This window comes from Mastigoproctus giganteus, chromosome 9, assembly GCF_048544385.1.
Source record: "Mastigoproctus giganteus isolate SK-2022 chromosome 9, ASM4854438v1, whole genome shotgun sequence".
NCBI lineage: Eukaryota > Metazoa > Arthropoda > Arachnida > Uropygi > Thelyphonidae > Mastigoproctus > Mastigoproctus giganteus.
In genome coordinates, this window is record NC_143583.1 from 73,986,479 (window position 1) to 74,010,811 (window position 24,333).

At 36.9% G+C, this 24,333-nt stretch overlaps 1 protein-coding gene across 5 annotated transcripts in view; it reads right to left on the reverse strand.

The window, feature by feature from the left end:
• inaE (inactivation no afterpotential E) overlaps window positions 1-24,333 on the reverse strand; it is a 350,568-nt gene that overhangs the window by 81,604 nt on the left and 244,631 nt on the right. The window lies entirely within an intron of this gene.

Consider the following 24,333-nt stretch of genomic DNA (forward strand, 5'->3'; position numbering starts at 1 on the left):
TATTACCACTGTCGTAAATGAGATAAAACTAGCGACTGGAGAATGTTAAGATTCAGGAGGGCAGTTATTTATTTTAAACTGCAGTCCGAAAAAAATATTATTATAATTTAAATTCACGACACGCGCTAGCCACTACCATGCTAAACATTCGTGAGTAATAAAACTGTTTCCATGGGTTTCTGACTTGAAATTTCAAGCGTAATATCTGTAGGAATGAAAGTTCAGAAACTCCAGAGATGTGTTTGATTCTAATCACTTGCATTAACGTTAAGCAAAATATCTAAATTCAGTTTATGAGTATATATGGGGAGTTTCGGAAAATAATGAGGCAGATCCTGCGGATCAAAAGACATTTACTGACGTAGGTCAAGGGATTCTACTATCAATGTGACAACGTGATCGTAGAGATCACGTTGTTGTGTTGAGGTGGATGCTGAGCTTAAAGCGGCCTTCGAATCGGAGTTTGAAAAACAGACTCAACGTTGGGAATAATGAATTAAGTAATCTGAAGACTTATAATGATACTTATATACGTTTCGTTGCATATGAGTGAAAAATTCAATTTAGGCAAAAAAAGACATATTTCCAAACGAACTATAACGCGGGAGTTGAAGAATCTTCGATTTGGTAGTCATATCTATAAGAAAGCCGCTTCTTTCTGTGGAAAATAGACAGAGTTCACCGCCGACGCCAAGAAAGGATTGCGGAACAGTGGATAAAGATCATAAAAGATCATTTGGTCTGACAAGAGCCTTGATTTACACAATTTGCAAATGGTAGGGTAAAAGTGTGGCGTGCACATCATGAAGCTATGTGTCGAGACTGTACGTGTCCACCACTCAAGCAACTGGAGATGTTCCTTTCGTACGAACTGGGTCCGCTCACGCCGTTAGAACGTCATGTTACCTCCAATGATTTTCTGTTGTGTCGGACCAATTTTCACCTGCCAATGCGCTATTTTTACCCGGATTGAGATGGATTCTTTCAAGACGAAAACGCAATTGTCTACCATACAAAATCTGTATCTGAATGGGTCGAGGAACGTTCCCAAGATATCCAACAACTAACCTCACCACCAAATTCTCCAGATCTGAATCCAATTGATAATGTCTGGAATATATCGAAGAGGGCAGTTCGGCTTTACAGTTTTCTACCGAACACGTTACAACAGCTGACAAATATTCTAATGGGAGAATGGTCAAATAAGAGCTAGACTCAGAGACACTATTGGAATCCATGTCACGACGTATACTGGCTGTAATTCGAATAAAGGTTTCTAATTTTTTTTTGGTGAGTGAATGTAATGTTGACAAAAACGGTACGTTACTTTAATTCTACCATCCACTAATATATCGCTAAGATATCAAACGAACTCCCTTTTTTATAGAAAACATCTTATATTAGTAATATTACTGGAAATAGTTAATATTAGATTATGACAAATAAATAGTGGCTGATAGATTGTATATATAGTGGAAGTAAACAAATATTTCAGATCAGCCGTAAAATTGTCCTAAATACGTACGTATTTCTTTATTCTTTTCTAAGTCGAGGGAAGGTTTATCTTATTAGATTATGGACCCTTCGTTGAAACGAAATAATTTAAGTGTTCAACCATATATTCGATCTTATAGAATATTTATGTATATTCGTTTTTAAGATGATTTTTATTATGACTACGAATGATCTTTGTTGATGTACTTGTAGAAGAATTTCTTTTCCCAAATATCCTTATAAACCGCAATTTGTACAAAGTACAGAGAGGACAGGGATATTAATGCTAAAGCCGGAACTGCCTAGGGGGGAACTCGTTTTACAATCTATAGTTCACGTTACTTCATCCAAAAGAACTATGAGATGATCTTAAATAATAAATTGAACGGGCAGCCAAAAACCTTAACTCTTTTATCCATAACAGCAAATAACAGTGTTCCCTAACATCTTCGGATGCAAGTACTATTAGTTTTATTACGGTTTAATATTTTAAAAAGAAATCTTTCTTCTTCTTAGGCCTACTGCCTTTTAAAGACTCATGTTTATTTAACGTTACGTGTCTCCAATATCATTATAAAGATTACGAAACATGCATTTTTTGCTAAAACAACTTCCTTATCGAGTACTTTCGCAGGCTACATACAAGAAATAAAACGTTATGAGGCTACTACCTCTAAGAAGTCGTCTATTTGCTTATTTAAGTAAATAATTCGAAAGCTCGAAGCAACCAAGAAGTTAGCTTGGTCTTCTACACTAGGCCTAGCCATAAGCCAATCCATTACTGTTTTGAACATAATAAAGCGCAAGCTGTAACGCTGACATTTTGTTATCTCGGAATCCGATAAAACTCATTGTGATCATAACTCACATACATTTTTCGTAAACAGAGCCTTAATGATATTTTTATTGCGCTAAGGGAAAAAATAATATTACAAGAAGTGTGCTGCTTCTACTGCTTTAAATTACCCATGTAATACTTTGTAGAAACGCCTGTAAGTATTATTAAATGCGTTCGGGTGACGTAAGAAACGCTACTTGCACCAACGGTTTAGAAATATTGAGCTAAAGGCGACGCTTTTTACCTAAGTTATGTCCTAATATGCAATGCCCGTTAAGAGTGATCTATTCAGAATTCCAATGGCCCTTTAACACATGAATGTTCTGTTGAATTGGCAATTTTAACACGTCTATTGCGTGTATCGTAAGTTAATTCGACTTTTCCAAGTATTTTTCTTGTTATTCGTTTAGCACAATGGCAAAATATTAAGTAAAAAACTTGAGGGTATCGAAAAACATTATTGTCCTTAAATATGATTATAAATATAAAATTTAAAGTTACGTTAATTTTGACTATGGTCCAGTGACCACAGACTATGCTATGGACCACGCTGGTCCAGTGCAGGTTGGCAAATCGACCGTATTTAGCAGTTAGGGGTTTGAATCCCCGTCTACTCAAAGAGCGTGTGCTACTGCACTCTTGCTATATGCTTTAAAAGTAAAAAAGCAATTTTCTTCTCCATTAGAGGCGGTTTTTATTTGAACTGGCGCAATATTACATACACAAAATGGCTATGCTGTACCCAGGATGATCAATAGCACTGGCCGGCATCAATTTCCTCTCTGAAATAATTTCGACAGATTCTAGCAGGAAATATGTTCAAAAATTCAGAAATGTGCTTAAAAAGTTCTCATCACCCTCAGTTTTCAAATATCGTAGGTTAATGACCGAAAACGAAAACCTGTCGTTAAAGGTTCATTTCCTACATTTCCATTTAGACTTTTTTCCTGAAAACTTGGGAGCGGCCTCCAATTAATACGGTGAAAGGTTTCACTAAGATATTTCTCAAATGGAAAAAAAATATACCAGAGAAAATGGAGTCCACATATGTTGGCAGATTACTGCTGCAATCTCAATATCTGGGAAATTAAAGTCCCCATAATAAGACATTCTGATTACTGTTGGAATTTGATGAATTTGAAGTGCTGGTCAAGACATCAAAGGCGAATATTGTTGGGATAGCAGAGACGTGGTGTCACATAGATATTAGGAATGCGGAATTGGAATTCAGGGAGTACAACGTTTACAAAAAGTATAGAGAGAGGATAGGGAGGGAAGAGGGGTTATACTGTTAATTAAGAAAATCATAAAATCTAAGGAAGTGAATACAGTTGGCCTAGATGGACAGTACAATGTTGAGTCAGTTTGGTGTGGCATAAGCACTGGGAAAGCAAAAATAAGAGTAGGAGCGTGTTGTAGGCTAATGACTTTAATGAGTACAACAAACAATTATACAGAGAAATAGAGTGGGCTAGTAAATCAAAATGTCTTAATAATGGGGGATTTTAATTTCCCAGATACTGACTGGAACTTGTGGGTTGTTTACTCGCACACTAGCAAGATTTTTGTGGATTTATTGGACGATTGTTTTCTGCAGCAACATGTTCGAGAGGCAACCAGAGAGGGTAATACTCTTGATCTGGTTATCAGCAGTGATTAATCGTGTATTAAGAATTCGCAGATAAAGGAACCACTAAGAGGCAGTGATCACAGTGTACTGATGTGGGATTTATTTAAAGATTTAATTACCATCAGGGGTAAAGGGAAGGGATTTTGCTTCGGTAAAGGTGACTACAGTGGTCTCTGACAGTTTTTAAATTCTGTACAGTGGGATAAACTGACGATGTTACCAACAGTGAATTCTAAGTGGGAAGCATTCAAGGAATTAATCGTGGAAGCTACTGAAAGTTTCATACCTATTAAGATATATTGTTCAAGGTTTTGGCCTAAATGGTTGTCAAATGAACTAATGAGACTAGTGGCAGAGAAAAAAATGCATGGGATGCATATAAATTATCAGGCGACACAGAAGCCTATGGAAGATATAAGCTAGTCTGTAATCAGGTCACAAAGGTGGTTAGGCAGATTACGAGAAATCTTTGGCAAAGGATGCTAAGAAAAACAGCAAGGATTTCTTCACTTATATAAACTCTAAAAGAAAGGAGATGAATCAGATTGGTCCACTTGATATCGATGGTTCAACTGTTGATGATCCTGCTCAGATACCTAAGAAACTGAATGAGGATTTTGCATCTACATTCCCACATGAGGAGTTATTAAGGGAGGAAAATGCCAGAAGTTTATCAAACTGTAACAGGGTGCTTAATGATTTTGTAATAACTGAGAGCAAAATGGAGAAGAAACTGTTGAAGTTAAACATAAGAAAGGCTCCTGGGGTGGATGGGATCTATCAAGTTATATTAAAGGAGAAGGCAAAGGAACTAAGCAAACCCTTAGCCATATTATGAGAGCATCCTTGGACTCAAGGGAAGTCACTACGGACTGCAGATGTGGAAATGTATCCCCAATTCACAAAGAGGGATGAAAGGGTGATACGAGTAATTAGAGACTAGTTAGTTTAACTTGTTCCGGGGAAAATAATGGAGTCACTGGTTAAAGATACATTGCAGGATCATCTAGACAAGACTGCAGCAATAATTCAGACACAGCATGGGTTTGTTAACGGAAAGACTTGTGTGACAAATTTGATTGGATACTATAATGTGGGTTCAAAGGAATTGGATGGAAAAAATAATTTTGATATCATATACTTGGATTTCAGGAAAGCTTTTGATACTGTTGCACATGGAAGACTGCTGTACAAATTGGAGCAGAATGGTATTAAGGGTAAGTTGCTACAATGGATAAAAGGGTGGTTGAGTGGGAGAAGACAGAGGGTAGTAATCAATGGACGCTGCTCTTCGTGGACTAATGTTATTAGTGGAGTCCCATAGGGTTCGGTGTTGGGTCCACTGTTGTTTTGTATATTTATCAGTGATATTAATAAAGGTATATCAGGCTTAGTGTCGAAGTTTTCCGATGATACAAAGGTTAGCAGGGTTGGTAATGACAGTAATGGCACTGTTCTACTGCAACCGGATCTAGAAAATTTGGGCAGATGGGCTGAGAGGTGGCAACTGAAGTTTATCATTGACAAATGCAAAGTACTGTATATGGGTAGAAGTAACCCCAGAGGAACGTACCAATTGTGTGGTACTACACTTAGGGTGGTAGAGAATGAAAAGGACCTGGGGGTAATTATGCAGTCAGATATGAAGTTTTCTGAGAGTGCAGACAGGCTGCCAGAGCAGGTCATGGGGTATTGTCAATGATATACAGGAATATTTCTAGCAGAGAGAAGTAGGTGATTATCCCTTTGCATAAGGAAACATTTAGGCCACGCCTTGAGTACTGCGTACAGGTCTGGAGGCCTCATTTTAGGAAGGATGTAGACTTGCTTTTGCCTGTACAGAGAAGGGCAACAAGATTGGTGAGGGGAACGAAGGGGTTCTCTTACCAAGAGAGGCTTAAGTTCTATAAATTGCAGCGGTTGGAGACTAGGCACCTGCGAGGTGATCTGATTGAGGTGTATAAGGCCTTGAATGGGTTGAGCACGCTGAATTCTGATGGGATTCTTCCGCTTGCTTAGATTACGATCTAAGGGGGAAAAAATTCAAATTGAGGAAAGACAGCTATAGAATAGATGTCCGGGAATTTGCCTTCAGCCAACGGGTGGTTAATTGCTGGAACAAACTTCCATCTATCGTTGTGGAAGTTGATAGCTTAAATAAATTCAAGGAGGACTGGACACTCTTTTAGAGGGAATGGTTGTGTGATTTTTTATTTTTTTTTTATTTTTTTGGCTGATGCTACATAAGCTCATAACGCTTGCTTTCTTGCATCACATGCCTCTATTACTATCTCGTATGGGAGATACCAATGTACGATTATAAAAGGCAAAAACACGACAAAATAAGTGGTTTGTTATCAGATAGATAGAATAAGGTTAATAGGCCCATTGTTCAATATATATTATTGTATGTAACATTTTATTAAAATATACAAAATCTTATTTACTAGAAACTTAGCTTTTGACTTTAATTCCTTCTCCCTTAAAATTGGTGAGTAAGTATTACAGCAATATGATTGCCATATTTGAATTCAGCAACGTCAAATGTACGAAAATCATCCTGAATTTTAACAGAGAAGGAAAAAAATAATTTTTTTGCCGACCAGTACTGAATACGTCAGTTGATGCTGAACATCAACTGAAGTTGAACAACTTCAGTTGATGTTCAATTGTTTTCAGCATTAACTGAAGTTGTTTCAACTTCATCTACAATCAAATGAAATTGGCACGGCCATCTTATATATACTTAAAAATTATAAATTTACTATATTCAAATATAACTTTTAGTAGAATTTAAGAGTAGTATATTTAATTTAATAAGGAAGTTTGATTATATTAAATTAAACGCTATACGAGTATCTTTTGAAACTAAAGATTTTAGGCCACAAGCTCAACGTATTATGTAGATAATTTAATCCGCTAATTAGCAGACTTCCATAGGCGAATTTTGGTTCTTATCTTACCTGGTGGGGTATACAATTATGTACATCCACTTGTGTTTGCTAACAAAGATTCTCCACCCACTCGAGTACTAATTGCCGAGAATAAAAGACTGGCAAAATTTTTCATACGCAAGTTCTGTTTGTAGCTATACTGTAATGACAATGAATAAGAAGTAAGGAACCGAATCGAGACTAATTTTACCACACAGACCGTTTTACGTTCCTTTTGTTGCATTGCACATTGGTACGAAAAGTTGTTAATGGAGTTAGTAGTTAGTGCTGTTGCTTGTGTGCATTGTCTCAAAAGTAATTCTATTACGACAGTTAAGATAGTCGTCGGCCGTGAAAATTTTCCGCCTGGTTTGAAGCTCTTTGGATAATTAGCACCCAGCAAGATTGCTCCTCTCCTTGACTACGAAAATAATCACAATGTCATGTTCAATTTAAGGAGACGTTGCGATGGTTAAAATTTGAGGCTTCGTTTTACTCTTGTAATAAAGATTCGTTTATATTCGGGAGTAACCTGATTATATCTGAATATAAATTAGCTATGTCGTTATTATTAATGAGTTCTTTTCCCTTCATGGATTTTGTTGATATTCTAGTAATATACTCACACTACAAGATCACATCCGACTTTCCGAAGAAGCTGCGCTACAACGTGAAATGCATTATGTTACTGCAAATTTTATGTCCCGGAAGATTAATCTCACATCAGTAAAAATTAATTATGGGTGAGAGATTTGTTTATTTACAGTGGAGTAAGCTCAAGAAATACTGGCTGTTCTCGGAAAAGTTGTACTTCTTTGAGAATATTCTCCAATCTTTTTACATTAAGTAAAATGAATAGCGAATTCGTCTTTAAAATTTCGGGTTCGTTAAAAATGAATCCAAAATATCCTAATTAAAGAACACAAGCGAACTAATATTATAAAAAATCCTATTTGACTATTTTCAACTTTGTGTATATTGGAACTTCTAAGCCACGCTCCAAATCTGGTCTTGCTGGATATTAATAATGCACTGCAAACATATTAGAGAATCAAACATACCGAAATGAGTGCTTCCTGTCGTATGGCCTATTATTTAGGTAATATAATTTCAGTCATAATTGAATAATTTTGGTGCAGTTATTTGTGGAACAATCAAGCAAAATTAGTTGTCTCTTGAGAGCCATTGTGGATATCTTCAATGATACCCTTATCAGCCAATACTGTACGCGGGAGGCTACAGCAATGCAGGTAGACAGATGTATACTGCACTCGGAGACCCTACCTTTCATGTCTGAGTGAATCCTGTAGTAACCTCTGGGCAGGAAAAACCATCCGCCATATTAAACCGTTGTTGTTAACCAAGGTTTCTATCATTACTGTTAATATTGTATCCAGGGTAATATTATTAATGAATAATCAAATTTTTCTGGTAATTCAGTATTTTTAGACGACTATATTCTTCGAATGCCCCAGGGAAAAGACTGTCCAGGAATTCCTTGAAGAGCACCCTGAATATACGCAATAATTTCGCTGGATCCCATAGCCGTAGGCTTGATCCAACTGACAATCTGTGGGATCGCTTGTAAAGACTCACTGGAAAGCAACAACAGCTGCCGAAGAATATGGGAGACCTGAATACCATACTCTTACAAGCTTGGACTGACATCATCACAGTTACCCGTGCACGCCTCGTAAAATCAATACCAAGGTTCGCTACTCTCATTGCAGACTGAGCAGGACTAATTCTTCTTTTAGCTGCTTTCCTCACTATTTTGTTAAGGTAGTGTTATATTTTAAACAAGTAAATTGTAAGAATAATAAACTAATTTAACACCATGAATGGGCTATTCCCTATTTGTAGAATAAAGGCTTACCACAAAATAATTATGAATTAAACATGGCCTATTAAACTTCAGGTATTAAAATGAGTCTCAAAAATGCAAAGATATTATCGCAAAGGCTCACCATTTTTATTTAAATTTCTTCAAAATTTGGTTTTCAAAGACCTGCTGAATAAGAAGGTATTCTAGAGCTTGTATGTTTTTTTTTTTTTCAACTGTTATTTAACTATGTTTACAGAAGATATCAGATCAAGCGAGATGCAGTAGTGTCTGAAAAAATTAACAAAAATGAAAACAAAACAAAAAAAAAAAACCTCACACACAAAGATGAAAGTCTAAAACCTGTAACTTTGTTATTCTTCTCCCCCCCCCAAAAAAAAAACTCCACCTCTCCACGTTTGAAAAAATAGCGGGCTATTGTGCTTGACTCCATCGCTTAACTTAATTTATAAAGCAGAAGGCGAAAAACAAAAGTAGTATAAAGCAATTTCAAAACAAGCGAAGGGAGATGATTTCCCTCTTCTTGTTACTCATTTTGTCCTTAACCTTTAGAATATTTACTCTTTTTCCATCCAGTTACCAATTTCATGTGGATTATTTATTCCTGGAAAGCAGAACGAAAGCAGGTTCTGTTCTGCTTTCTGAAAGGGAATAAAATCATCCCCTTTTGAACTGGCTGGAAAAGTAATCAAGATAACTTACCTTTTTTTCACAACCAAATGATACGTTGAGAAAAGTATGGAAGATGGACAGATGCAATATACAAAGCTGTACATCTCTCAATTGTCAAGAATACATTTGTGGCTTAAACCATTAATCAAATTGTATTATACATGATCAAAACCGTTCTTGCATATATGTTTATTCACAATGCTCTCCTCGAGTTTTACATTATCCCAACTCCGGGTTTAGGATTATAATTTTTAAAAACCAAATTAAGAAATTTATGCGTTTGCGCAAATGACTGAAATTGTATATCAAGATGTTATGAGCGTAACGATAACGGTTGAACCAGTAGTGTTATGGATCGAAGACTTTGCTGTATCTTTTTATTACATCGGGTGGGATGCACAGCAGCTAGATTCTCGCCCTGCATCCCGTGAGTAACCTTTTTTTTGGTGAAACGGAAGCTGCTATTAGCAAGTCAAATCCAAGTGATCCTGACTAGAACAAAGCTGCGTGCTTTTGCACACATCTTTGTACTCAGTGCATTCGAAATAAATTACATTGGGTATACGTGATCAAATCCAAATGTAGGCTGGTTCTTTTTGTAATTATTCATTAATTCTTTTAACAGAAAATTTTGACCAAGTGATATAAATGGAAGATAAAAATAAAAAGCATGTTAACTGGAAGGGAATTTACTGATTAAATAAACTAGCGTAAATCTGAAACCTTATTTTTGACTTTTATAACCAACCTCCACGGCATTATGAGATCCACTTATATCACAATTATCACATATAAGTCGATCACAGAATGCAACATGTCTAAAACACGGAATGTTTGTTTTGTACAGTAGTATAAAGTTTATACTTTAAATTCTGTTTTATACATTAGATTAAGCGATGGAAGCAAACGCAATACATTATTTTCTGAAGCCTTGACCCTTCATCACGACCTACGATAACATTCCTTACCTTGGCTTAGAAAATATTCTTTCCATCAAGTAATAGTGCTGATAAATCTTCTGAAAACAACTCAGATCTCCTTCTTCAGAATTTATACCATACTCCTAAATGGCCAGCCCATCCAGAAAGTCAAATCACAAGGACCTAGGAGTAACATAGGATGACCAGCTGTCCTTCACCGAACACTTTATTAATACAAGAAATAAAAAATTTACCCGCCACTGTAGCTCCAGACAAGAATTACAGGGGTTCATAATGCAGAAACTAGTGAAGGAATACATTCTTAGGTGCTTCCTAAGTCGCCTTATACCTTCTGTAATTTGTTCATGAGTTCCCTGAAAGTCTTCAAAATGAAAATATTCTTAAGCATAGAATATTAGCTATTTAGGTGGTTAAATAGGATCTTCGGCATGCCTTTCACAGTATCAAGAGGAATTCTGTACGCGAACATGGAGTGGACACCGTGGAAGTGTCTTGCCATCGGAAAAAAAAAATATATATCCTGGTAAAGTTACTGACTTTACAGTTGTATGCATCAATTTTTTCAGCATAATCACACACCCACGGAATCATCTCGGCGGACAAGACCTATGCACTCCAACATAACCTCTCTGAAATTCCTAAATAAGATGGGTCCGTTAAATACAATTGAGATCCTAAATCGATTCCAAATGGACTTGTCAAAGAGGCTCTAATTAGACTTATAGAACTGGTGTCTTACAACAAGTAATTCCGTTACAATACCGATAACTCTCACCCATAGACGGCTTATCCATCTCATACCTTGGAAAATATGAGAAGCCGATCAGAGGAAACTAAATGAAAAACTCCTCATTTACGACAGGCGTGAGTTTAGAAGCTTTCATTTACCCGTAAATTAAATTTAAAAACTAATCCTTAAGTCAGAACATTTATAGACGTTTCCTGAAAAGAATACACCAGTCGTAATCTAGGAAACTGTTCTTTTCTTTAGGAATTTTTAGTATTATCTTAAAACACAAGAGACACAAGCAATATGGAGGGTTGGTATAATTAAGTTGTAGTACCTTGAGTGCTCCTGGACAAAGAATGAATTATTTGGATTATTGGAGACTGGTTCGTAGAAACTGCAATTTTCGGATTACTTCTAAACTACTTTTCCAAAATTATGAAACGTGGTAGTGCGTGGCTCAAAGAACAATTTTTCTTTGTCTAAATAGGCATATATGCAGAATATCCTGTATATTCATTAATAATCAGTATTTTTTCCTTTTCGGATATATCATCCATTCCTTTGATGCTTATCAAGATATTAAAAAGTTTACGAAACCACAGACATTAACTTACTAACGGACCTTTTACCTAAAACATCATTTCAATATTGTCCCAGAAAATAAAATAACCAAAATAAAATCGCCAAAGACATGAGAAAGCAATTAGGATATAAAAAAGAAAACCAACGCAATTATAGTGAAAGCATTCAGTTGTAAACATGGATGCGTCTACAGCCGTTCTGATTTTTTTTAATTTAAGACTGCCGGTTAAGAAAGTTAGCGAAATCCTTGTGCAAAAAAAAAAGTCTCTTTTTGAAAAGTTAAAACAAAACAGATCTTTGCTAATTACATATACTTTGATACTATAGCTACAAACTGCTAAAACAGACCATGGACAACGTCTTTTCTTTTTCTTTTTTTTGCGCAAGGAAAGTGTTTGAGTATTCTCCTCTAGAATCCTCCCACTTCCGGCTTTTACAGCCTCTCCTGACTTCAGTCCATTAAAAATCCTATAATCTGTTAGATTTAGTGAGAGTTGAAAGTGATAGCCCCAATCACCTTCGGTCTTGAAGAGCTCACTTTGTTCACCCTGGCAGGGAGCTTTCCAATGAATAGCCCACGCTAAAGTGATTAAAGAGATTAGAAACTGGATCGAAGGCGATTAGAACTTTAGCTGCTTTGTGACAGGGATGGAATTAAACGCTCTTGAAAGTTCTTTCGATGCTATTATTGGTGAACTCTGAAGAGAAGGTAGGAGAAATGGCTAGTTATGTTTAACACGGTTTATAAAAACAGAAATGTCATTCAGCCTTTTTGTAGTAACTGTTCCAATAGAACTGTGCAAAGATACTTGCCAGAATACAGGATGTTCAACTTGAACAGAGTTAGACATGCTTAGTTGATGTTCAACTGAGCGCATCTTCAGAAAATTCTTTATCTCCACGAAATAACCAGTAAACCTTTTATAAAACACGAGATCTAAATCTTCTTTTAAATAAAAGCAATTGGGGCGTGAATTAATACCTCTTGATCCCTCTTAGTGATTTCAGTCATTTTGTAGCTGCTAAGCGGACATCAAAATACATCGGGATTGAACTAATCCGATAATGGAGATGCCATGCTGAGAACGCTTAAGTGTTTCTTACTTTCACTTAACATACAGGATAATCATAAAGAGATTTAGATACTTCGTGGTCTGCTATAGCGCTACCGGCAGTTACTCATAACAGGAGTAAGAGTAACCACTTAAAACAAACATTTTAATAACGGCTGCTGGAAAGCTTCAGAAATTGAGTATATAGGTTACTGGATCCATGCGGTTAGGAATGTGGGATTTCAGATTTTTCACGAGGGTGAGACTACTGTTGTTGTGGATATTGTTACGATAGCATTTCGTTATGCTAATATTAATTGTAATAGATAAAAATATAAACTGATTATTGCTGAAGATATTATGAATCAATTGGTCCCTCCAATCGTACAACAAAAACTCGAAATAGTGATGCAAACTGAACCGTGTTCATGAAATAAGCAGATGGTACCAACACGCAAGAGTCATAGTCATAATTATCTATAGAAATGACTTCTCAAAATAAGATGAAAGATCTAGAGCGAGTGACAGATATTATTGAACAAAATAAGATATGCTCTGTACTAGTTCTAATACATCTTCTTCCGCTTGTCGATAGAGACTTCAACTTTAATATGGTTACCACTTGATTCCATTATGGATGGCTACCCATCACGATATAATTAAATTGTTAAGGGGGACTTTAATATTCAGGCAGATCTGACGCTGCATGTAATGCTCGCAGCTTAGTTGGACTATTGCGGTAGATCTGGTGGTTAATTTTAGCAATTATGTGCTTTTCCCATGGTGGGAAAGTAAGGTATCTAGATTTGATATTCGCTAACTTTGACCTTTATTTGTATGAAGCTAAGGCTATCTTACTATTGGATCATAAATCAATCGGTTTCGACTTAGTAACTAAAAGTTAGTGCCCTTCAGAGTGCCATGAAAGTTTGTTTAACTATGGTCTATAAAAACAAATTACGTCCTCGAGAAATGCCACAGTGAAAAATCCTATTTGTAGTGAAGCAGATTTAATGGCTGTTTTAATCAATTTAATTAAACAAACTCTATTTAATGACATTTTGAAAAAGAATAGTGTTTATACCATGAGTTCTGATGAAAATTATCGATACACTGCTATGCTGGACTTAAAGCTACATCAATTAACAGCAACATCGTATCTCTATTGATGTGAAATTCGTGCCAAATAAAAACAAATTATAAGCATAAATTTTAGATTAAAATCTAAAATGTATATAAATCAAAATAAGGACAGAAAGAAGGGGACGAAATAACTTATGTATATATATGACATGCATTTTGACAGTTGGTACAATTATGGATCTGAATTTTTCTATAATATAAAAACACGAACTAAAAGTACACGTCAAAGATAAATTTATAGAGATGAAAACTGGAATTATATAAAAGATGTAGGTCTGAATTTATGTAAAGTGAAAAAGAAAGAGAACTAAACTTACCACTTCGTAAAGCGTGAATGATAAATAAGTTAATGGTGACAAATGTATACACTCACAAGGTGTTTATAAATTATTCACCTAATTATGAAGCGCGATTAAAATTTTATTGTTTTCTTAATTTAAAATTAATATTACAAACATAGTGTAAAAGCATTATTATGTAATCTATCATTCAATCCAGTGAAGAGATGTTATATTTGAATTATAAACTACCATATACCTTCAAATCGTGCTCCTTATATAATTTTTTTTATATTTATCATTTACAGTATTGTTTTTTTCCTCAGTTCATAGAAAGTTATATTTTTTAGGCGCATCGGCATCTATGGCCATAGGGCACCATCATTCAGATTTGTCTCTATCCATTAAGGCTTTTTCTGCACCGGCAAACAAAAAGATAAAAAGACCCCTGAGAATATAGTATAAGTAAGAAAATACAAAACAAATTATGCGCTTCCCTCCTCACGTAGGTAAATATCCAGTTGACCTTTGAATTTCTTAAAACAGTCAGCAACATCATCAACTATCTGCGAAGGCAACTGCTTTCGGTAATCAACGGTTCACTGGCTAAACGAAAACTTGCTACAACCTAGTCTAAATCTCTTATCCTGTAATTTTAATTATGGCCTTAGTTCAGAAGTCTTTGTAACAAGGAAAATTCCGCCTTCATTCATTTTAATAATCCCACTCAGAGCTTTAGAAACCTCAATCAGGTCCCCTCTATGGTGTCTGGTTGCCAAGTTCTTATACGGTCGCCTTTTGCCGATTTCACCATGCGAGTTTCCGTCTTTGGACCCTTTCAACAAGCTCAATGTTCTTTTTCAGATGGCTTTCCAATACTTGGCCCAGTATTCAAAATGGGGTCTCTACATGATATTGTTCAATAAATAATTGATAGGACACCATGCGCTTTCCAGGGCGCCTGTTTACACTGCTCAGAGAACTTTATATTTGTCCGAATTGTTACTCCCAGATCCCTTTCTTCCTCTACTGTTTTAATTCAACTCCACCAAGTGTATAAGTTATTTTCGGGTTGCTTGCATTTTGCTGCATTAAACCACAGCTGGCTTTTATTATTATTATCAATTTATTTCTCTGTTGAGGAAACACCCCTGGGACAGCCATTGGCTAGAAGGGTGCGAGTTACATTCTAAGGTGTGAAGCTGACCCCATGAGCAAAAGGTTAAAAAGTCAATGGGACGTTCACCCTGAACGGTTGAATACAGAATTTTGAAATACATGAGTAATTATGACTTTATAACGTAATATTTAAAATTTTGACATCTTAGGTTGACATCTAGCATACTGAGAATATATAGTTAAAAGGAATCAAAATTAAATGCAGTTTTCTGACCATTCTTGAAGCTTCTTCAAATCATCCTAAAAGCGCACTGCTTGGCACTGATCATTAACAACTTTTCCAATCTTTATTTCGTCTTGAAAATTTGACGTCACTCCCTTTATTCCTTCATCGATGTCGTTTACGAAAATAAGGAATAGCAGTGGTTTAAGGAGTGTCCTTGGGCTGAAGGACACTCCTTAAATCAGAAGTATAACCATTAATCACAATCCCTCTTAAAATATTTCCAGTAATTCCAACATATTCCAACTTACACAATAATCTTTCATAAAGGACTAAGTCAAATGCCTCGATAAAATCCAAATAAACTAAGTCGAGATTGTTCCCTCCATCTCACGAGTAACTGAGTCAAAATAGCTTACCAGGTTAGTTAAATATGATTTTCCCTTAATAAAACTATACTGTGTGGGTGTCTTTCAGAAGGCCACTTCTATCTAAATGTTCCTGGATTGTACTCTTAATCATTGCCTCTAAGATTTTCCCTACCATTGAAATCGGACTAACTTGGTATGCAGTTACCGATTTCACTCTTAGAACCGCCTTTATGTATTGACGATAAGTTGGAATTTCTCCAATCCAAAGGAATCTTTCCCGATTCCAATTATGCCCTCATAATTAATCTCAATGGTTCAGTATACTCTCTGGTCGCCTTCCTCAAAATTATATGCCATAAATTCCAGGAGCCTTACTTGGCTGGCTTTAGGCTAGAACGTTTTTCATATAAACAGTTATCTGTAATTTTGAAAGCACTAATTTCATATAGCTCAGCCTCACTAGCACAGCCTTTCCTCATCATGAAGGATCTTTCTTCAGTAAACATCTATGCGAAGTATTTATTCACTTTATCCGCAACATCAGCTGGATTATCTAAGACTTTCGATCTGATTAGTTTCCTTCTTTGTATTTTCATAGATGAAATACTCCTTCTCTCCATTCTTTGTCCTCCTGGCCAATGCTTTCACAAACTCAGCTTTTGCCTCCCTAACCTTATATGTGGTACTACACTGGTGTGCAAAACTTAAGAACCAGTCAGGTTTTCACCTGTAGCTTCTCACTGGAGTGGCCTGGATATGGGAAAAGCATACCAAAGGAACCTCGTGAGGTACAGAAACGATGGAGGAAACAACACCGACACAATAACGGAAACAAAACGGTACAGATTGACTTTATTCAAAAATGGCAACGTAGCACTGGCTGCCATGATACAGATGCATCACTGCCAAAGATGGAACAAAGGGAGGTCGTCCTCAGTAGGAGATATGGCCACCCCCTAATGTCGATGCACGCTTTGCACCGCCTGTCCATACTTAGAACAATGTTGTTGATAAGTTCTTGGGGTAACATCGTCCATTCCTATGTCAGTGCCATCTTCAGCTGGTAAACATTTTCTGGAGGGTGTGGACGTGCCGCTAGGCGTCTTCCCAGAGCGTCCCATATGTGTTCGATGGGATTTAGGTCGGGGTAGGAACGGGCAGGCCAATCCATACGAACAATGTCCTCACTTTCTAAAAGCATATCAACAGCTGCAATGCAATGGCGTTATCATCCATAAACATACGTACTTGGGGCCAATGGCACCTCGGAACAGATGCACATTGGGAAGGATTACCTCAGTACAGTAGCGTGCACCGGTTACAATACCGCCTTTCAGTATCTGGAGTTGTGTACGTCCATCCAAGATAACGCCTACCCAGATGAGAACACCTCGACCACCATATCGATCCCTTTCAGTGATGTTTGCGGGGTGATACCGTGTGCTAACCTCTCGCAAGGTTAGCTGACGTCCAGAATCGCTGCTGAGACTGAGTCTACTCTCATCAGTAAAGACTACCTTTCCTCATTGTGCTGCTGTCCACTCCTTGTGTTCGATGCACCATTGTAAACGGTGTCTCCGATGGGCAGGTGTTAAAGGGACACAGCGTACTGGCCGTCGGGCAAACAGTCCACCTTTGTGGAGTCACCTGGCCACAGTAAACCGTGATATCCTGCGTCCTGTGCAGCTGGTTTGTAATGGATCCCGCTGTCTGGTGTCGGTCCCTTTTGGCCTGTAGGAGTATACAGCAGTATATGGCTATATACTCCTACAGGCATCATTGGGCGTTGCTTTTCGTGGACGACCACTACTGGTCCTTCGAACAGCTGTACCTGTCGTTCTGAAGGCCGACCACGCACGTGAGACGATGCTATGGGCGATACCGAACTCTGTAGCCACACTCCTCGCACTTCGAACTTCCCAATTATTCGACCCCGGGCAAAGTCATCCAGATGTTGTCTACTGGCCCTTTCGTGTCTGTAGCACTGTATGAAACCAATCGAACATCTGTAACAATCGTGCTCACCATTCGGTTATTTGCACATAACTGCTGAACTGCTGCTTTTATCTGTTTATGTGAGCCGTCTCATCACGATTCCAATTTTTGCATGCAGCTTTCTGATGAACGGCCAGAGTTATGCAAATCGCTACAAGCTGTTTCGTTTGATTCTGGGGTTGTAACCTTTAGAAATAGTGTTGGTCTTTAAGTTTTGCACACCAGTGTATTACAAATCAACTTGTAGCTGTTGTAGGCTTTAGTAATTTTCCTCGCTCTGCAACTTCCCATGTTATCTTTTTCTCTGCTCTATTAGACTGGACAGCTCGATAATCATCTACTTCGGCATCTTACTCATGCTGTATTTTCTTAATGTTTATTTATGTTACTTAGTTAGAAATCATTATTGCAATAATAATAATAATAATAATAATAATAATACAAAAGGATACATTGCAATGTCGCCCTTCACGGCCACAAAGTCAGGGGTTAAAAGTAATAGTACATACAATATGTAAGAAAGGGAAATTAATAAATTAAACATAAAAAATGCATATGTGGACGAATAAAAATAAATACAGCTCAACACTCAAAAGTATAATACAATTATAAACATCACAATGTACAAAGAATATACAGGTGGAAAACTGCAAGGTTGGTTGGTAAGCCATCTTCATGTCATATTGCTGTCTTGCGGCATTAAGGCGAGCTTCAAGGAGAAGGATCAGGGACAGGGAGGTACAACTTAAGGATGCGGCGTCTGTACTCCTTATCACAAGAAAACTTATTAAGGTCAGCATCCAAAGAGTGGGCACATGAAAGTAGCTGAAATGGCAGAAACCTATCGGATAGGTGGAGACGGCTGAGATGTGGGCACAGAGTTGGAGTCCTCTGAGGAAAGGCTGAGGGATTCTCCAAGAGCACAGGTCTCAGAATAATGGTGCCGAAATCTTGCCAGTAATCATTTTTACAGTTGTGGTAAGGCATTTTACCCTAATCAGTGTGAGAGTATACTGTGCTTTTTATATACCTTCTGGTGGTGGTTACTTCATTAATATAATGCAAATCCTGTTTGGCCATCCATCGGAGTCGAGCTGCAGAGCTTAGAATCAAAAACAACCCCCAGATCAGTATGTTTCTTCACGATGGGAATAGGAGAATTACATAGTGTTGGCTGAATACAGGACGGCGTTTTCTTTAATGAGAATATCATAAATTCGGACTTTTCTGGATTTATTTTTAGTCCAAACTGGTTGGCGTGGTTTGCAAATTCCAGGAGTATATTGTTAATTGATGCTGGCTACCATGAGAAGATCATCATGTGGAGAAATCAGTGTGAGGAGTTTTATATCGTCAGCATAACAGAGTATCATGCCTGGACTAAACAAGCGGCGAGATAAGCGTTGTAAACAAGAGCCCAGATAAGACACCACCCTGTTGTATGCCTGAAGAGACATCGCTCGTATGTTTGGCCCTGGACAGTAAGCCGGATTATTCTATTTTGAAGGAGTGAAGTGAGGAACTGTAGTGTCTCCCTTGACTTGATAGTGGTCTGAAAGTAGCTTCAGCATTGCAGGAACGTTTATTGAGTCGAAAGCTGCTTTGAGGTCTATATAGGTGATTGCAAGCTCTGCATGAGATTCAAACGCAGAGAGGATAGAGCTGATGGTGGCTAAGAGATTTGTCACAGTGGATCTATGAGGAAGAGAGTAGTGGATTTGATGAGGCTGATGTGAAAGAAGTTGTTTAGTTAGAATGGGGAGAAGTACCTTCTCTAGGAGTTTTAGAAGACTTGAGGCGTTCGAGATTGGCTGGTGATGCTTGAGAAGAGTAGGAGATTGAATTTTTGGTATAGGCTTTAACAAGGTAGATGTTCCACTGCTGGGGAAAGTAATGAATTGACAAAATAGCATTAAAAATAGTCAGAAGGGGACCCAAAATATAGGTATTCATGACTTCTGTGATTATTGCTTTAAAGCTATTCTATAATTCTAATGTATTTTTCCTCCCTCTGGATTCCGCCCAATTAATAGACGCCCGCCCTTACGTAGCGCTTTTAACTGTTATTGACACCTTTTCTGAATATCCCTCCCTCCTATTCAAATCAAATAGTGGAAAATTGAAGTCGCCTATAATAAGACATTCACACGTGCTTGCCCATCCCATCCGCATATAGAGATCCTTATCGTACTCTTCGCAATCCTCTGGTCTGTAGATAACTCCTACTCTCATTACACCTTTGCTTCCAACTAATTCGCAACACATAGATCCTATGCAGGCATACGAAACTTCTCACTCAGCAGAAGCTCTCTTCGTGCTTAGGCTGCTTTTGATAAGAAGCATGACCCCATCACTTCTATCGTCCCTATCCTTCCTAAATACATTATACACACCATAGTGGAACTTGCCATCCCCAATTTCCGGTGGCACCACGTTTCTGTTAACCTTATTATGTCAGCATTAGTTATGCTAACTACGAGTTCCAATTTTATTGACAATACTCCTGATATTACTGTAGACACAGTTAAGACGAAGTATTCCTCTATAGTTTACTTCCCTGGAACATACCCCTTGAAGTTATTTAGGCTCAATTCTCTATCTTCTTCTTTCCCTCATTTGAAATGTTGCCACCCTCAAGAACATCGGCTGTTGTGGCAACAAAGAAGAATTCTTGAGATATGCGCACGCATTACTTGACCGATATCATCAGATAAATTTGTGTCTACATTACCCTTCTTCCAACTAGCAGTTTCCCCCGAACCCTTAAGATATCCTCAATGATACTAGTAAAACCCTTCCAGCTCCTTTCTTCAAATAAATGCCATCTCTACAAAACAAATTCCTCCTACCTACAAGTGCGGGCTATGCTGATAAAAATTTAATCACTAGAACCCTGTACAGCTCTTGAAGTTTTGAGTTAATCCACAAAGCTTTCAGCATATAAGTGTCCTATCGTATCTGGGAAGAATTAAAGATACATATGCATTCTGACCTAACTCGGGATCTTTTATTTTCAAAATGGTACATTTATCCAACAAATGTTCAGGTCGTGTTCGTTTAACACCATTAGTTCCGACATGAATAATGATTCTCTCTATACTATCCTTAAAATTTGACAATCTGTTGGTAACATCATCAATTTTCTCGCGGCAAACACACCCTAGTTCTGGTCAATCTATCTTTATTTCAAGAATAAATATTCTCCAATAAAACTAAATCTCCTTAAACCAGAGCAGGATGCACTTGACTATTCCGTTCTAAGCCAGAATAGTTACGAAGTTATTATTTTATTAAAATAAAGAGATGAGATTCATGTACAATGTTTGCTTCTACTCTTTCCTTCTACTGGTACACCTAAATTTACTAAGCCTACAAAAAAAAAAAGCCCAACTCAGTTCATTAGAGATCCGCTAACCATTTAAAATGAACCTACTAATTGAGGCTAATAATAAACAGATGCAATTGTTCCTTCTATACCTTCCAGATGCAACTATAATTGATATCTGTGCGTCTGCTGTCTCCGCTTACAGAGCAACGATGTAAATCTGGTTATGATCCACATCTACTAGTTTCCAGTGGGCACAGCCAAAGTGGTCGCTCGGTTGTCGGCTTGAATTCCTAGCAAGCAAGTTAATCATGTCTAACTGAAATATGGATAAATATGCACAGAGTGCTGGTAATTAGAATGCAATAGTGTAGGATCGCAAACGGGCGAACTGGCCACGGATGATTGATGAGACACACGTGTGCATCAATATGCTAGTTCAGCCATAGGCGAAAAGAGCTCAGAGCATCATATCAGAAATCGTGGAGAAGGAAAGAGCAAATTTTACCACGCCACTACAAACAGTCGAGTGTAACTTTTCGTCGAAATTCAGTTGACGTTTCGCCATTTTGTTAGTTCGTTCTAGCAGGAAAATGGACAGACATCTGCTTTTGGAAAGTGTTCATTAATACTTGTGGCTGTTTAACAGGCAATGCGCGGTAGCACGATACACTTTGACCCAAGAAAAGTTAAACTGCGGCTGTATGCGTACTGTGACACTTTGAAATATGAATATATCTTTCAGAAGGTGCTCCAAATGCAACTTTAATTGATGCGGTGTGAATTGTGGAGAGCGATAAGCCACCCACCATTACAGACTCTTGTGGGTATGTGTGGTAAAGAGAAATGATTGAATTCTTAATAATTCTATTCCTCTTAAATGTAAAAACATCGTTATATACTATAACTATATAATGAGTAATATTAATATAACAACGAAATATATTTCTTAAATTGTTTTTACTGCATCTTCATTCGCAAGATATTGAATGAAAAAGTTTTTGGAACAAAAGATTTGTTGCTATTATTTATTAATATCGTAAAAAAGTACAATATACAGAACGGAAATGTTAAAATTAAGATTTTTCCTTGCATATTTTTCGACAGAATCATTTTTTAGTCTGAACCCTCCCATCCCCCCCAACAAGACATGCAACCTGCAAGTGATGCATTTCTTAATTATTTTTCTCTGACCATCGAGACATCTTGAAAAATAAACATCATTGCTAATACATGGACTCAAACTATGCTTATTTGAAGACGAGAGATCATTATTTCTGATAATAAAATCATTTCTATGTAGTGTGAAAAATGTATGTTTAATGCAAGGAACCAAAGGAATTTCTTTATTGGAATTATACGAGTTGAATTTAGAAGGAGCTCAATGATTTTCAATATCAGGATTCTTTCAAAATAATAACCCTGTGCAACTCAGTTATTAGGCATCTTTCATTGGCCATCCACAGATAATAATTTGCATTTAATTGGAAAATTTTCAAATAATATGAATGCCACATTATTCGTATGGACTCTCTGTGGGTTTATGTTTTTGTACCTCTTTAGAAGATTTGTTATTGGAAAAAATCTATTAAAGGTTCTTTATGGGAATAAATGAATCTAGATCAAATCCAAGTGGTAATAAGCGAATCTCTTTTCATATAAGTATAATTCTATTCCAGGTCAGAAAAAATACTTAATGCTATTCTGTTCAGCAATATTATCAACTGTTTTCATTTTCAATGGAAGGGCTGAAAAATTGTTTGTAAATAACGAACCTGTCGTGATGCTAAAGATTTTTAGCAACGTCTATACAGGGTGGTGAATTCCCACTATGAATCCTCTGACAGAAGGAACGGGCACAAGAGGCATTAAAATTTGGATCTACATGTTTGAAAGAATGTTAAAGAGATTTACAAAGGAAAAATAGTTCTGAGGCTCACTGCGAGAGACAATGAAGGAACATGCGTGAAACTGATTTAGAGCAGCAATAAAAGAAAGTTGTCCATTGTATCTGGAAAACGTTATCGCAGGTGGCATGTCTCTTGAAATGTTCGTGTATTGCTTGAAAGTTTGTTGCACATCTCAATACAAAGGATCTTGAAACACGAATGAGTCCAATTTTGAATGCAATCCGCCAGTTTCTTAGATCGGCAAAGGCATTGGAAACTTTATTTATGACTACTCTATACTTAGAATTAAAGTAATATGTAATTTCGTTTAAATTGGTTGCATTGACATAGAAACAACATCCCACGGAAGAAAATAAGTGATGCTTATTTGCAGAGATAGCTTCTTTTTAGAGCATAAAAAATCTCAGACCTTTTTTAGGTTGAAAGCTAAATCATTTGTACTTAGGAAATGCTGTTATGTTAAATAACGTATGCAAATGTATTACATGAATAGTTTAAAATGAATTTGAGTGAAAAAACAGAGAACAAACGTTTCTTTTCCAAAATCAAAGTTACTAAAGAAGCACAAAGCCGTGTCGCATTGTCTTTTAAAATAAGCAAGCAAGATAAAATAATGAAGGAAAAAAACAAAAAATGATTAAGAGAAATTACAGCAATGCGTTTTTTCTAGTGAGAGATTATCATCATCTTATTCTTAAGAGAAGCTTTAGAAAGGGATTATAAATGACGGACATTAAAATGAGGTAATTTATTCACTATTTCTACTAAAAAGAGTGAAATTCACTTTATATTTAACATAACAAAATACTTATTTCAGTGCAAATACACCGAGAGAGTATAGGAAAGATTTTTCTTGTATGTGCATTATGTCAGAGATTATGATTTACTGCAATCGCATTATAAGCGCACTGGGATGGAATGCGGTCGAATTGCTGACTGAATATCAGCTCAGCATCCACTGAGAACAGGTAATAAGAATTTCAACTGCATCTCAGGTTTGGGAGTTGTCTTTCCTTTAAGCTTTCCATGGAGTTTCATGAAAATATGTTTCCAAAATGCCGTCTTTCGAATTCTATCTGGTATCCCCCGAAACTCCTCTTCTGAGAGAAAATGTCGTCTTCGCTTCTCTCTCTCATTAATTTCCAGTGAACGACCGCCGCACACAAGGGATGTCATCTGTCCACGTGCAGCAAAGCCGACGTCAGTAGAGGAGAAAGATTTTAGATATTTCTGCAGAAATGGAAGGAAATATGG